The sequence below is a fragment of the Lontra canadensis genome, unplaced genomic scaffold, assembly GCF_010015895.1.
Source record: "Lontra canadensis isolate GAN:19392208 unplaced genomic scaffold, GSC_riverotter_1.0 scaffold11, whole genome shotgun sequence".
Classification (NCBI taxonomy): domain Eukaryota; kingdom Metazoa; phylum Chordata; class Mammalia; order Carnivora; family Mustelidae; genus Lontra; species Lontra canadensis.
The window spans coordinates 21,300,415-21,312,829 of NW_022631005.1; positions in this window are offsets into that span (position 1 = coordinate 21,300,415).

A 12,415-nucleotide genomic window follows, 5' to 3' on the forward strand; every position below is an offset into this window, starting at 1 on the left:
ACACTATGGTCTAAAACGTTTGGGATGCAACAAAATCAGTCCTAGTCCTAAGAGATCAGAAATATATAGTAATATACAAACCTACCTTAAGAAGCAAGAAAAATCTCAAATAACCTAACTTTTCACTTCAAGGAGCTAGATAAAGAACAACAAACAAAGGCTAAAACCAGCAGAAGGAAGGAAATAATAAAGATTAAAGTATATATAAATGATATAGAAACTAAAAACAAAACATACACACACAAAACAAACAAACAAAACCCAATAGAACAGATCAATGAAACCAGGAGTTGGGGAAAATTAATAGGATTGATAAACCTCCAACCAGACTTATCAAAAAAGAAAGGAGAAAGGACCCAAATAAATAAAATCACAAAGAGAGAAGAAATAACAACCAACACCACAGAAATACAACTGATTATGAGAGTATTATGAAAAACTATATGCCCAACAAATTGGACAACCTAGGAAAAAATGGATAAATTCCCAGAAACATATAAATCACCAAACTAAAACAGGAATAAATAGAAAACTTGAAGAGACTGATAACCAGCAAAGAAACTGAATCAGTACTCAAAATACTCCTAACAACAAAAGCCCAGGATCAGATGGATTTACAGGCAAATTCTACCAACCATTTAAAGAAGAGTTAATACCTATTGTTCTCAAACTATTCTAAAAAATAGAAAAGGAAGGAAAAGTTCCACTATCATTCTATGGGGCCAATATTACCAATACCAAAACCAGATAAAGACACCACTAAAAAGGAGTACTTCAGGCCAATATCTCTGATGAACATAGATACAAAAATCCTCAATAAAATACTTGGAAACTTGTTATGTTGAAAGGAAATAAAAAATTAAAAAAAATACTTGAAAACTGGGGGCGCCTGGGTGGCTCAGTTAGTTAAGCAACTGCCTTCAGCTCAGGTCATGATCCCGGAGTCTGGGATTGAGTCCTGCATTAGGCTCCAAGAAGCACAGGGAGTCTGCTCCTTGTTCATGGATTAAAAGAACAATTATTGTTGAAATGCCAACAGTACCCAATACTATCTACACATTTAATGCAATCCCTATCAAAATTATAACATTTTTCACAGAGAACAAACAATCATAAGATTTGTATGGATCCAAAAAAGACCTCAAATAGCCAAAGCAATCTCAGAAAAGAAAATCAAAGTAAAGCCATTACGATTCCAGACTTCAAATTATATTATAAAGCTGTAGTAATCAAAACAGTTTGGTAGTAGCACAGAATTAGTCACATAGGTCAATGGAACTGAGTGGAAAACCCAGAAATAGACCCACAACTATATGGTCAATTAATTTTTGACAAAGCAGGAATGATTATCCAATGGGAAAAAAGACAGTGTCTCCCACTGATGTTGTTGGGAAAACTGAACATCAACATTCAAAAGAATGAAACTGGACCACTTATACCATACATAAAAATAAACTCAAAGTGTACTACAGACCTAAATTTAAGACCTGAAGCTATAAAAATCCTAGAAGAGAACACAGGCAGTACTTTGACATCGGCCATTGCAAGTTCTTTCTAAATATGTCTCCTATGTCATAGGAAACAAAAGCAAAAGTAAACTGTTAGGACTACATCAAAATACAAAGCTCTGAATAGCAAAGAAAATGACTAAGAAAACTAAAGGACAACCTATTAAATGGGAGTAGATATTTGCACATAATACATCCAGGAAGGGGTTAATATTCAAAATGTATAAAGATCTTATAAAACTCAACATCTCAAAACCAAATAATCCAACAAAAATGGGCAAAAGACATGAACAGACATTTTTCCAAAGATGACATGTGGATGACCAACAGACACATGAAACAATGCTCAACATCACTGATCATCAGGGAAATGCAAATCAAAACTACCATGACATATCACCTCACAGTTGTCAGAATGGCTAAAATCAACAACACAAGAAACAACAAGCATTGGTGAGGATGTAGAGAAAGGGAATCCTCTTGCACTGTTGGTGGAAATGCAAACTCGTGCAACCACTCTGGAAAACAGTGTGGGGGTTACTCAAAAATTTAAAAATAGAACTACCCTGCAATCTAGGTATTACACTACTAGGTATTTACTGAAAGAATACAAAAATACTAATTCAGAGGGATGCATACACTCAGATGTTTATAGCAGCATTATCTACAATATACAAATTACAGAAACAGCATGTGATAATTTGTGAATGGATAAAGAAGATGTGGTGTGTGTGTACACATACACAGATACAGACACACACACACACAAAAATATTACTCAACTATAAAAAAGAATGAAATCTTACCATTTGCAATGGCAGGGGTGCAACTAGAGAGTATTATGCTAAACAAAGTAAGTCAGTCCAAGAAAGACAAATACCATATGATTTCACTCATATGTGGAATTAAAGAAATGAAACAAATAAGCAAAAGGAGAAAAAAAGAAAGAGATGAACTAGAAACAGACTCTTAAGTACAGAGAACAAACTGATGGTTACCAGAAGGGAGGTGGATTGTGGTGGGTGAAGTAGTCAACAGAGATTAAGGCATGCACTTGTTGTGATGAACACTAGGTGATGTACGGAAGGGTTGAATCACTATATTGTACAACCTGAAACTAATATTACACTGTATGTTAACTAACTGGAATTTAAATAAAAACTTGAAAAAATGTTATTTAAAGTGTTATTGTTTTAACACAATAATAATTACATAATTACAATTACATTACATTACAATTACATTAAATAAACAATGTTATTATTTAACAACACCTTAAAAGGCATTGACAATGGAGGTGTAAGTTGTGGTTGAATTCTATATATACTTTTAATGTAAAGCCAAAAATAATTTCCTACTAAAGTAGATATGGAGCATGAGAGGAAGATAAAAATCAAATTATGGTACTACATATATATTTTGAGCAACTGGAAGGAGGGGTATGCCATTTCCTGAGTAGGGGAAGACCATTGAAGAAGAATGTTTGGATAGGAGATAAGAAGTTTGAACATTTTCAATTAAAATCATGTATCAGATATCCAGATAGAGATATCAGGTAGGATATTGGATATATGAGCTATGAATTTTGAGGGGAGGACCCAGTTAGAGAAATAAACTTTGGAGTTGTCAGTATATAAATGATATTTAAAATTTTGAAACTGGATGAAATCATCAATGTAGGCAGCATGGATATAGGAAAGGCTATGCACTTAGTCCTGATGCCCTCCAATCATTGCTAGACTGAGGAATAAGGAAGGACCAACAAGGAAGACTGTGATAAAATGGCCAGTGGAGTAGGACAAAAACCAAGTGAGTGTATTACCATTTTAAAATGGGTGAAATTGCAGTATAATTGAATCCTGAATGTAATGACCTAGTGGAAATGGGAACATTGACGATGCAGGAAGAGAGATCAAATTGCTGGAGTGATGTCCTTGAATAAGCAAGAAAGTATGGGGTTAAAATACTTTTTGACAGATAAGGTCACTGGAAAAAGGAAGAGAGATCAAGGGACTGAGAGGACATGGTAAAGACTATAATCACCAAGAATTATAATATCAGTGTTGGATAGAATGACAATGAGCTCATGGCCAAAATCTTTAAGGAATAAAGAAGATTCTTCAAGGGGCACTCTTAGGATGACAGATGGTGGTATTATGGTGAGAAGATATGAGATTCAAGATGGAGTTTTTCAGGAAGAGGGTGGGAAAATGATCTAGAAGCAGTAAAGAGCCATAAGAGGACACTTAGCCTATTTCCAGACCCAGTGGTTTGAGGAACCTGAAAGGAATAAGTGGCACTCTAATGAGGGTGATAGAGGAGAGGCTTTGTTCCCAGGGATGAGATGGAGACATGAGAACCATTAAAATGCAAGGAATAAGGTTTGAATTGTCACAAGGACTAGTAACTAGAGTGCTATAGAAGTTTAGTGTGCAGGGAAGAGGAATGCTAAAAGTCCTGGAAGGTAGGGACAGACCTGTAAAACATAGGCTATATCTGCCCAAATGCCAATAGCATCCCCTATAAGGAATCTAAAGGTAGAATATATATTAAGGAGGAGCTGGAGGATTCTCTTAGTTGGATTCCTCCAGGAAGCAACATTGATTGTAAGTAATTTATTTGGAGGTGCTGTGAAAACTAGGAAAGGAAAAGGAAGGTGATCTAGGGAAAAGAAATCAACCAGTGGTGCATTATAAGCCAGGAACCTTAGTCAGTAACTGTAGCTTAGTATTATGGGAAGTTAAAAATGGGGGAAACTGATAAAGGAGAAATTTACACTTCTCACAATTATTCAGTGTCCAGGGTGAGAGAGCTGAAGTAGATACACACCAACATCTGAGAGTCCTTGGTTGAGGGATACAGATACTTGGTTGAGGGATATGGGCAAAGCATTAACCACCTCTGTAAAAGATGTATAATGCAGGTTTATCTGTAGAATAAATTATAATAAACAGAATTGCAGGGTCTGAGGACAAGTACATTTGTGATTTTGATAGACATCTCCAAATTGTTCATCACATAGCATATACTTAGATTCATACCAGAAATGTATGTTTATTTCTTCATGCCTTCCCCAAACTTATAATCTGTTAAACTCTTTGCTTTTTACCAGTGTTTGGTTAGACGAGTATTTCAGTGTAATTTTAATTTTCATTTATCTTATTATGAGATTGGGGAGATTGACATATTTAGAAGCCTTTTTATTTCCTTTTCTGCAAGTTAATATTTTTTTGTCTAGCAGTCTTTTTCTTATTGATCTGTAGAAAACCAGAACTTGTGATATGTGGTGCAAACATTTTTCTAGTTTATTTTGTGTCTTTATTATGAATCCTTATGGAATTCTGTCCATTACTCTGTAGTACTGGCCCATGCCTCCATTGCTCCCACTGGGGCTAGAGCTCTGGCCTCCTGCCAAATTTCTACTTCCACTCCTCCTGGATATTATTCTCTTTGTACAACACAGATGGCCTTCATAAAATATGAATCAGATCATACCACATCCCTACTAAAAATACCCCAAGGACTACTCTGCACACATAAATCTAAACCCTACACCATGGCCATCATGACCCTGTGTGGTTCACACCTTTCCTACTCTTTGAACTAATCTTCATCTCTCTGTGCAAAGAATGACCTTCTTTTAGACCCTGGAACAAGCTGAATTTGTTCATGCTTTATGGCTTTTGTGCTTTGTATTTAATATTCCTTGTGGTTAGAATGTTCTCTCTCCAAACTACACATAGTTCTCTTTCTTCCCTATTTGGCCATCAGCATGCACATCACCCCCTGAAAGGGGCCTATCCACCCCCTAAGAGTCAAAATGGCTTACACACCCATACCAAACTTCCAGTTTTCAGGTCTCTCCCCGCCTCTATATTTTATCTTTGTTGTTGTTCTTAGCATAATGTCTAGAATATAATAGACTCTTAATATTTTACCCAAAAGTATGTCTCAGAATTAAAGGATATTTCTTTCATTCAGATTCTTGTAAGTCATTCATAATTTATGGTATTTTCTAAATTATTTTAAACAAAATTGTATGGGGAATACAATTAAGTTGAAATGGCCAAAATCAGTGCTAGTTTTAAGACTATGTTTATATAGGTCACTTGGCTGAACTATTTTAAAGGGGGGGGTGGAGGAGACACAATAATGTAAACAGATTTAGTTTTTTGGTGTGGGGAGGCTATGACTTTAAAACTATGAAGTCAATCAGAAACATGCCTCTCAAATATCACTTAAAAAGCAATGTAGGGAAGCAGGTAAAATGGGTAAAGGGGATCAAAAGATACAAATTTTTAATTAAAAATAAAGAGGTCATGGGGCACCTGGGTGGCTCGATGGGTTAAAGCCTCTGCCTTTGACTCAGGTCATGATCCCAGGATGGGATCGAGCCCCGCATCAGGCTCTCTGCTCAGCGGGGAGCCTGCTCCTACCCTGCCCCTACTTGTGATCTCTGTCAAATAAAATAAAAAATCAGAAAAAAAAAAAAAGAGGTCATAGGGTTGTGAGGTACAGGACAAGGAATATAGTCAATAATAATGTGACAACTTTGTATGATGACAGATGGCATTTAGATTTATGGGGATCATTGCATACTGTATAAAAATATTGAATTGCTATGATGTACACGTGAAACTAATAGGTATTGTATATCAATTACATGTCAGTTTAAAAAAAGGCAATGTTACAAGTACAAATATTGTGGAAATAGATTTTTAAAAACCTGTCCTAACGAATGACTAGATACTTGTAGCTTAGAATAAAAATGATAGTTGGGGCCCCTGGGTGGCTCAGTGGGTTAAAGCCTCTGCCTTCGGCTCAGGTCATGATCCCAGACTCCTGGGATCGAGCCCTGCATCGCATCAGGCTCTCTGCTCAGCAAGGAGCCTGCTTCCCTTCCTCTCTCTGTCTGCCTCTCTGACTGACTGCTTGTGATCGCTCTCTGTCAAATAAACAAAATCTTTAAAAAAAAATTATAGTTGATACCATTATATACATTTTTAAAATGTTCTCATTCAAATAATTTTAGTAATATCATATGCTTTGAAAACTATTAGAAGATGATAAAAGAAGCCTCAATTTCTTGAGTCTAGTTATGAACATTATTTGCTGGAAGAGCTAGCTTGACTCACAATAGATTTATAACAAACAAGAAACAAAGTTTTGTTTTTATAAGCTATGAAGACTTGGGGTGATAGGGTTTTGTGTTGTTTTGTTTTTGTTTTTGTTTTTGTTTTTGTTTTTACCAAAGTATAATACAGCCTATACAAATTCAACTATCTACAATATAACCTTGAGTCAGCCTAGCCATCTAAAGGTAGATTCACATGGTTTATATCTTTTCAATTTCCCCTACATTCTTTTAAGGACAAAGCAATGTATAAAATAATGCTTATATAAATAAGTAACTCTGAAAATGCTGCCCAGAAATATCCTCACCTATAATTCACCTATAAGTATACAATTAAAAACTATTACTTTTTTGAAAATTAAATTAATTCCTTAATATTATCAATCATATAGAGTTTATACTAATTTGTTTTAAAATATCATAACCATAGTGTTTAAAAACTCAGCCTGTAGATCTTATTTTTTTTTAAAGATTTTATTTATTTTACAGAGAGAAAGAGATCACAAGTAGGCAGAGAGGCAGGCAGAGAGAGAGAGGAGGAAGTAGGCTCCCCACTAGAGAGCCAGACGTGGGGCTCGACCCCAGCATCCTGGGATCATGACCTGAGCCGAAGGCAGAGGCTTTAACCCACTGAGCCACCAAGGCACCCCTGTAGATCTTATTTTTTAAGTGTCTGCATTTTTTGCAAGAAATATGAAAAATAAATATTAAAAAAAAACTTTTCTTGTTTTATTCTAAAACATGAAAAGAATACACATGGTCACCTGAACTTGGAGTTAGGAGTATTGATTTACCAGATGGAGGCGTTTGTCCATACTCTTTTTTTTTTTTTTAAAGATTTCATTTATTTATTTGACAGAGATCACAAGTAGGCAGAGAGGCAGGCAGAGAGGGGGCAGGGAAGCAGGCTCCCCGCTGAGCAGAGATGCAGGGCTCAATCCCAGGACCCTAAAATCATGACCTGAGCTGAAGGCAGAGGCTTAACCCACTGAGCCACCCAGGTGCCTCTGTCCATACTCTTAATGTAAAGAATCAAATCTTCATTTTAATAAAATATGCTAAAACCATGTCCTAGAAATACCTGCTTTAGTTACTTTAATAACATTTTTAGCAAGATTATTTTTACTAATAAACTATACTTTCCATATTCCCATCTTCCACTGGATATGAGGATTTCTCAAAGTTTGGTTTGAGACTACTTGTGGAAATGCTACTTCCCTCTTCTTTGTGCATGTTGTACAGTAATCTGCTCCCTTGGAGAACCAGAGTTTTTTTGTTTTTTTTTAATTTTATTTTTTATAAACATATATTTTTTTCCCCAGGGGTACAGGTCTGTGAATCGCTAGGTTTACACACTTCACAGCACTCACCATAGCACATACCCTCCCCAATGTCCATAATAACCCCACCCCCCCCCTCCCAACCCCCCTCCCCCCAGCAACCCTCAGTTTGTTTTGTGAGATTAAGAGTCACTTATGGAGAACCAGAGTTTTGACTGAGCTATGGTTAGTGGGGAGTGATGGCATTCTGTGAGGCGAAGGTAGCATAGCGAAAAGCTCATCATTCCCATTTGGAAATGTCCAGTCCTATTTCCTATATCCACTGCTTCTAGATTCATTCACCAAGAGACACAGGACCAGGGCAAATTTCTTGCCATATTGTACCAACATGTGCTACCACATCTTTCTGTATAGCAGTTTATTTTTCTGTTTACAATTCTTGATCCTAGAATTTTATCTCAGACCAGAATATATTCAAAATGATATGTAGGAATTCTATAATTATATATATTGGTATGAGAACCTAAATGATTACCAATAATGGCTTCTATTATTATTTACCATTTTATTAAAAAGAAAAAAGTGTGTTTTATTGCCTACAGTATTCTACAAACCCTTCATTTGTTTTAATTATGAAGTTGTTATTGTGAAGACACTCTTTAATCATCATCATCTAGCTTGGAAATTTCATAAACTCAATTACTAAGGTAATGTCTATGGCCTGGTTTATAATAATATGTCTTAAATTAGCCATGATTCCAAAAAAGAGACAGCATGGTGTGGTGGTAGACCAAGTATCTCTGTAAGAAGCTGCTGTTCTGAATTCTCATGCCCCTTAAGCTACAGTAAGACTCAGCATAACATTGAACTTCACTCCATAAAATGAAGATACAGGTATAGTTACATCTTACTGATTAGAATGCAGGTTATGGCAAGATGATCTTTTCAGGCCTCATCTAAAAATAAAACTATTAGCTGACTTATAATTAGGGTCATATTAAGAACTGGAAATTGTAGAAAATACTTGACTCTTTCAGGTGGAGATTTATTTGGCCAGATATAATATGTCTATCTATCCAAAATGCCTCGCTAGATAGAAAAAATTATTGATCCTTTAAAAAAAGTACTCAAGCTAACAAAAGATGTTTTAAATTTTGTTAGTGAATACTATGGTTCTGGGAAAGAAAGAAGAAGAAAAGCCAATGAATGTGAATCAGACAGGTATTATAAGGAATGACTTCATATGTTTCCCTTGCATGTGGTACAGAAGGATGGGTAAGGACTTATTCCAAGTTTTCCAGGTCCAGGTTGCTGTACCTGTGGACTAAAAGAAAAGCAGTGGGACTAGACTGAAAAGGAAAGCTGTTTTGGCACTCTAAGGCAGTTTCCACCCACTTTAAGTCTTCTCTTCCCAAAGAGAGTAGAACGACAGTACATTTAGTTTTGGGAAAGTACCGATAGAACACCTTGCCACTAACACTCTGGGATCAGTTGGGATGGAACAGGGGGGAAAAAAACAAACCTTCAGCCAGTTCATTAAAAACATATGTTTGAAATCTCTTTTTGATTTGTGGCTTTTCTCGATGACTTTTCCAGACATCTGCTTTTATTTTCCTACAAGTTATTTCAAAGGATAATGAAAGGTGGGTAAAAAAGATTTTTCAGGCTCTACGGGGGAAAAGAAAGTATAGATTATTTTTGTCCTTGCTTTGATCATTCTTTCCATGACTCTCCAGTCAGCTTCATAAACTAATACTAAGATCAAAACATAACAATTTCTGTTATCATTCTGAACGAGTATCTGCCTGAGTAAGTGTGCTGAGTTTCTTTTCATTGGCCTATTCAGGAGCAGAGTTCTTAGAAATATATAACATAGAACTCCCATATCCCTATTCATTAAAAACTGGTGTGTCACTGACAAGGGTTCCATTGACTCTCAGCATATATAACAGCTTTGAAATAAGACTCAAGCATCATTTCTTTTTATGTAGTTACAGACATCTACCTGTTGTCCTTAATGATCTCATTTTCCCTACTTTCGTTGTCTCTAGTTCCTTCATGCCAGAAATAGTAGTGTCCTTCTTATGCTGGACCAGGCTGACCCCAGTTCCATAGCAGAGCTTGACCAGGTCAAAAAGTTAGAGCAGTTTTGTTAGCACCACTGTAGGTAGAGCCTACAACTATTCTTCCTGGCTTATAATTTGCTTGATCCTTGGAAGCTCTTGGATTGAAGCATATGAATATTTTATTGCAGGTTTTTCCCTCCCTGTTACAATCTTAGTCTAGATCATGAATTTGCCCTGCTTTCTTTGCTGGACTTGAGATACTCCCTGAATTGGAGTTTACTTGGCTATAGTTCCAATTCCTTATTTGGCTTGCATCAGGCCTCTTTTCTTTGGACCCTGGCTCCTGACAAGAGGCTTCCTGTGAAGAGAGTTATAATCAACATCAGATGGATTGCTAGTGTTCTTCTTCCCCTGACTGAAGGAAACCCTTAGTTATACATGTTGCTAGGTATGCCTCATTTCTTAATCTGCCAAATTTATGATAGCATGGCATTTATCTCTATATGGACATACAAATGCATTTGTTTCCAGTATTCTAAGATAGGTTCAGTAAAGATTAAGGTATTATATCTCTAACTTTCCCTGGAATCCTCAAATACTAATGTAGGAGGAGGTAGTCTGAAGCACTTTGAAGCCCTTGAAGCCACTATTCAATTGACCTAGAGAATTGTACTTATTGTTTATACTTGTCCTTCCTCTTCTGGATCTATGACATGCCTGAATGACACTTCATACATCCACCTGAGGCTAATAGAAATGACTACTCATATTCCATCACTTGATGGTTTCCAGACTCCCCATAACTTCAGAAGGCATTCCTTCTCCTAATAATCCATTTCATACATAAAGTTGCTTTAAATTTTGCCTTTGACCCAGTTGAGCAAAATCATGATGCTGATATCTAAACAATGTGTTTTTATTTTACAGACTCTGGCAGCTGAGAGGTATCAAAGTTGTTACTCTAGCACTGGAGTTTTATTTCCCACAGTACAACCTTAATAGTACTGAGTTTCTTCCCATTTACTAAAAGCATTTTTCTATTGACACAAGTTTTAATTCTCCTTAGCCTCCTAGAACTCTTTCCCTTTATCTTTTCCAGGTTATTTCTTTAGCCCTATTCAGAAATTTTCATTTTCTCTAAAATATCAAGTCAGACTTTTTTTTTTTAACCTTGTCCTTTGTAAAGAAGATTATATTCTTCTTTAGAACACAGAACACAAAATCGATAATAATCTCAAGCAAAAGCATAATTATGCACATCTAGAGCACTGGAAGCATCTCATTGGTGTTCCTACTCCTGTGGTCATAGTGAACTATAAAATTCTATGGTCAATAATCAGCCAGGCAACTTGTTTTTGTCTTGGTCACTAAGAACTCCTATCAATATTGTTTTAAAATCTGGATTTTGTCTTCCTCTCAAGCTATTAATCTGTGCCTATCTATGACATACTAGTAATTTTCACCTTAGAAATATTCATGTCTGTTTCCCTAATGGTTGTAAGACATGCCATTCGACATGGTTCATAGCTGTTATCCTCTGGGGATTTTTTTGTCACCATCATCCAGGGATTGTCTCCAACTATCTCTCTTTTTAAAAAGATTTTATTTATTTATTTGACAGAGATTACAAGTAGGTGAAGAGGCAGGCAGAGAGAGAGGAGGAAGCAGGCTCTCTGCTGAGCAGAGAGCCCGATGTGGGACTAGATCCCAGGAGCCTGGATCATGATCTGAGCTGAAGGCAGAGGCTTTAACCCACTGAGCCACCCACGTGTACCTCTATCTCTCTTTTAAGTTAAATTTCCTGTGTGCTTGATCCTAGTGTTCCTTCTCCTTTTTGATGAACTATAGTCTCCTTTAGTTGCCTGAGAAATGTTTTGTGAGTATGTATCAGTCAAGGTTCAACCAGGAAAAACAGATCCTGTAGAAGATATACAGTAAGGGGATTTATTTCAAGGAACTGACTTATGTGATTGTGGTAGGTAGTTAGGCAAGTCTAAAATCTGTAGGGTAGGCTGTCAGGAAAGGCAGATTAGATGTTTCAGAAGTGAAGCTGCAATTGACGGGAGGAATTCTTTTCTTTTTCCAGGACACCTCAGTTCTATTCTTTTTTTTTTTTTTTTCCCACTGCTCCAAAATTCATTGTTTATGCATCACACCCAGTGCTCCATGCAATACGTGCCTCCTTAATACCCACCACCAGGCTCACCCAACCTCCCATTCCCCTCCCCTCCAAAACCCTCAGTTTGTTTCTCAGAGCCCACAGTCTCTCATGGTTTGTCTCCCCCTCTGATTTCCCCCAACTCACTTCTCCTCTCCATCTCCCATTGTGCTCCGTGTTATTCTTTATGCTCCACAACTAAGTGAAACCATATGATAATGGATAAAGAAGATATGGCCTATATATACAATGCAGTGTTATGTCTCCAT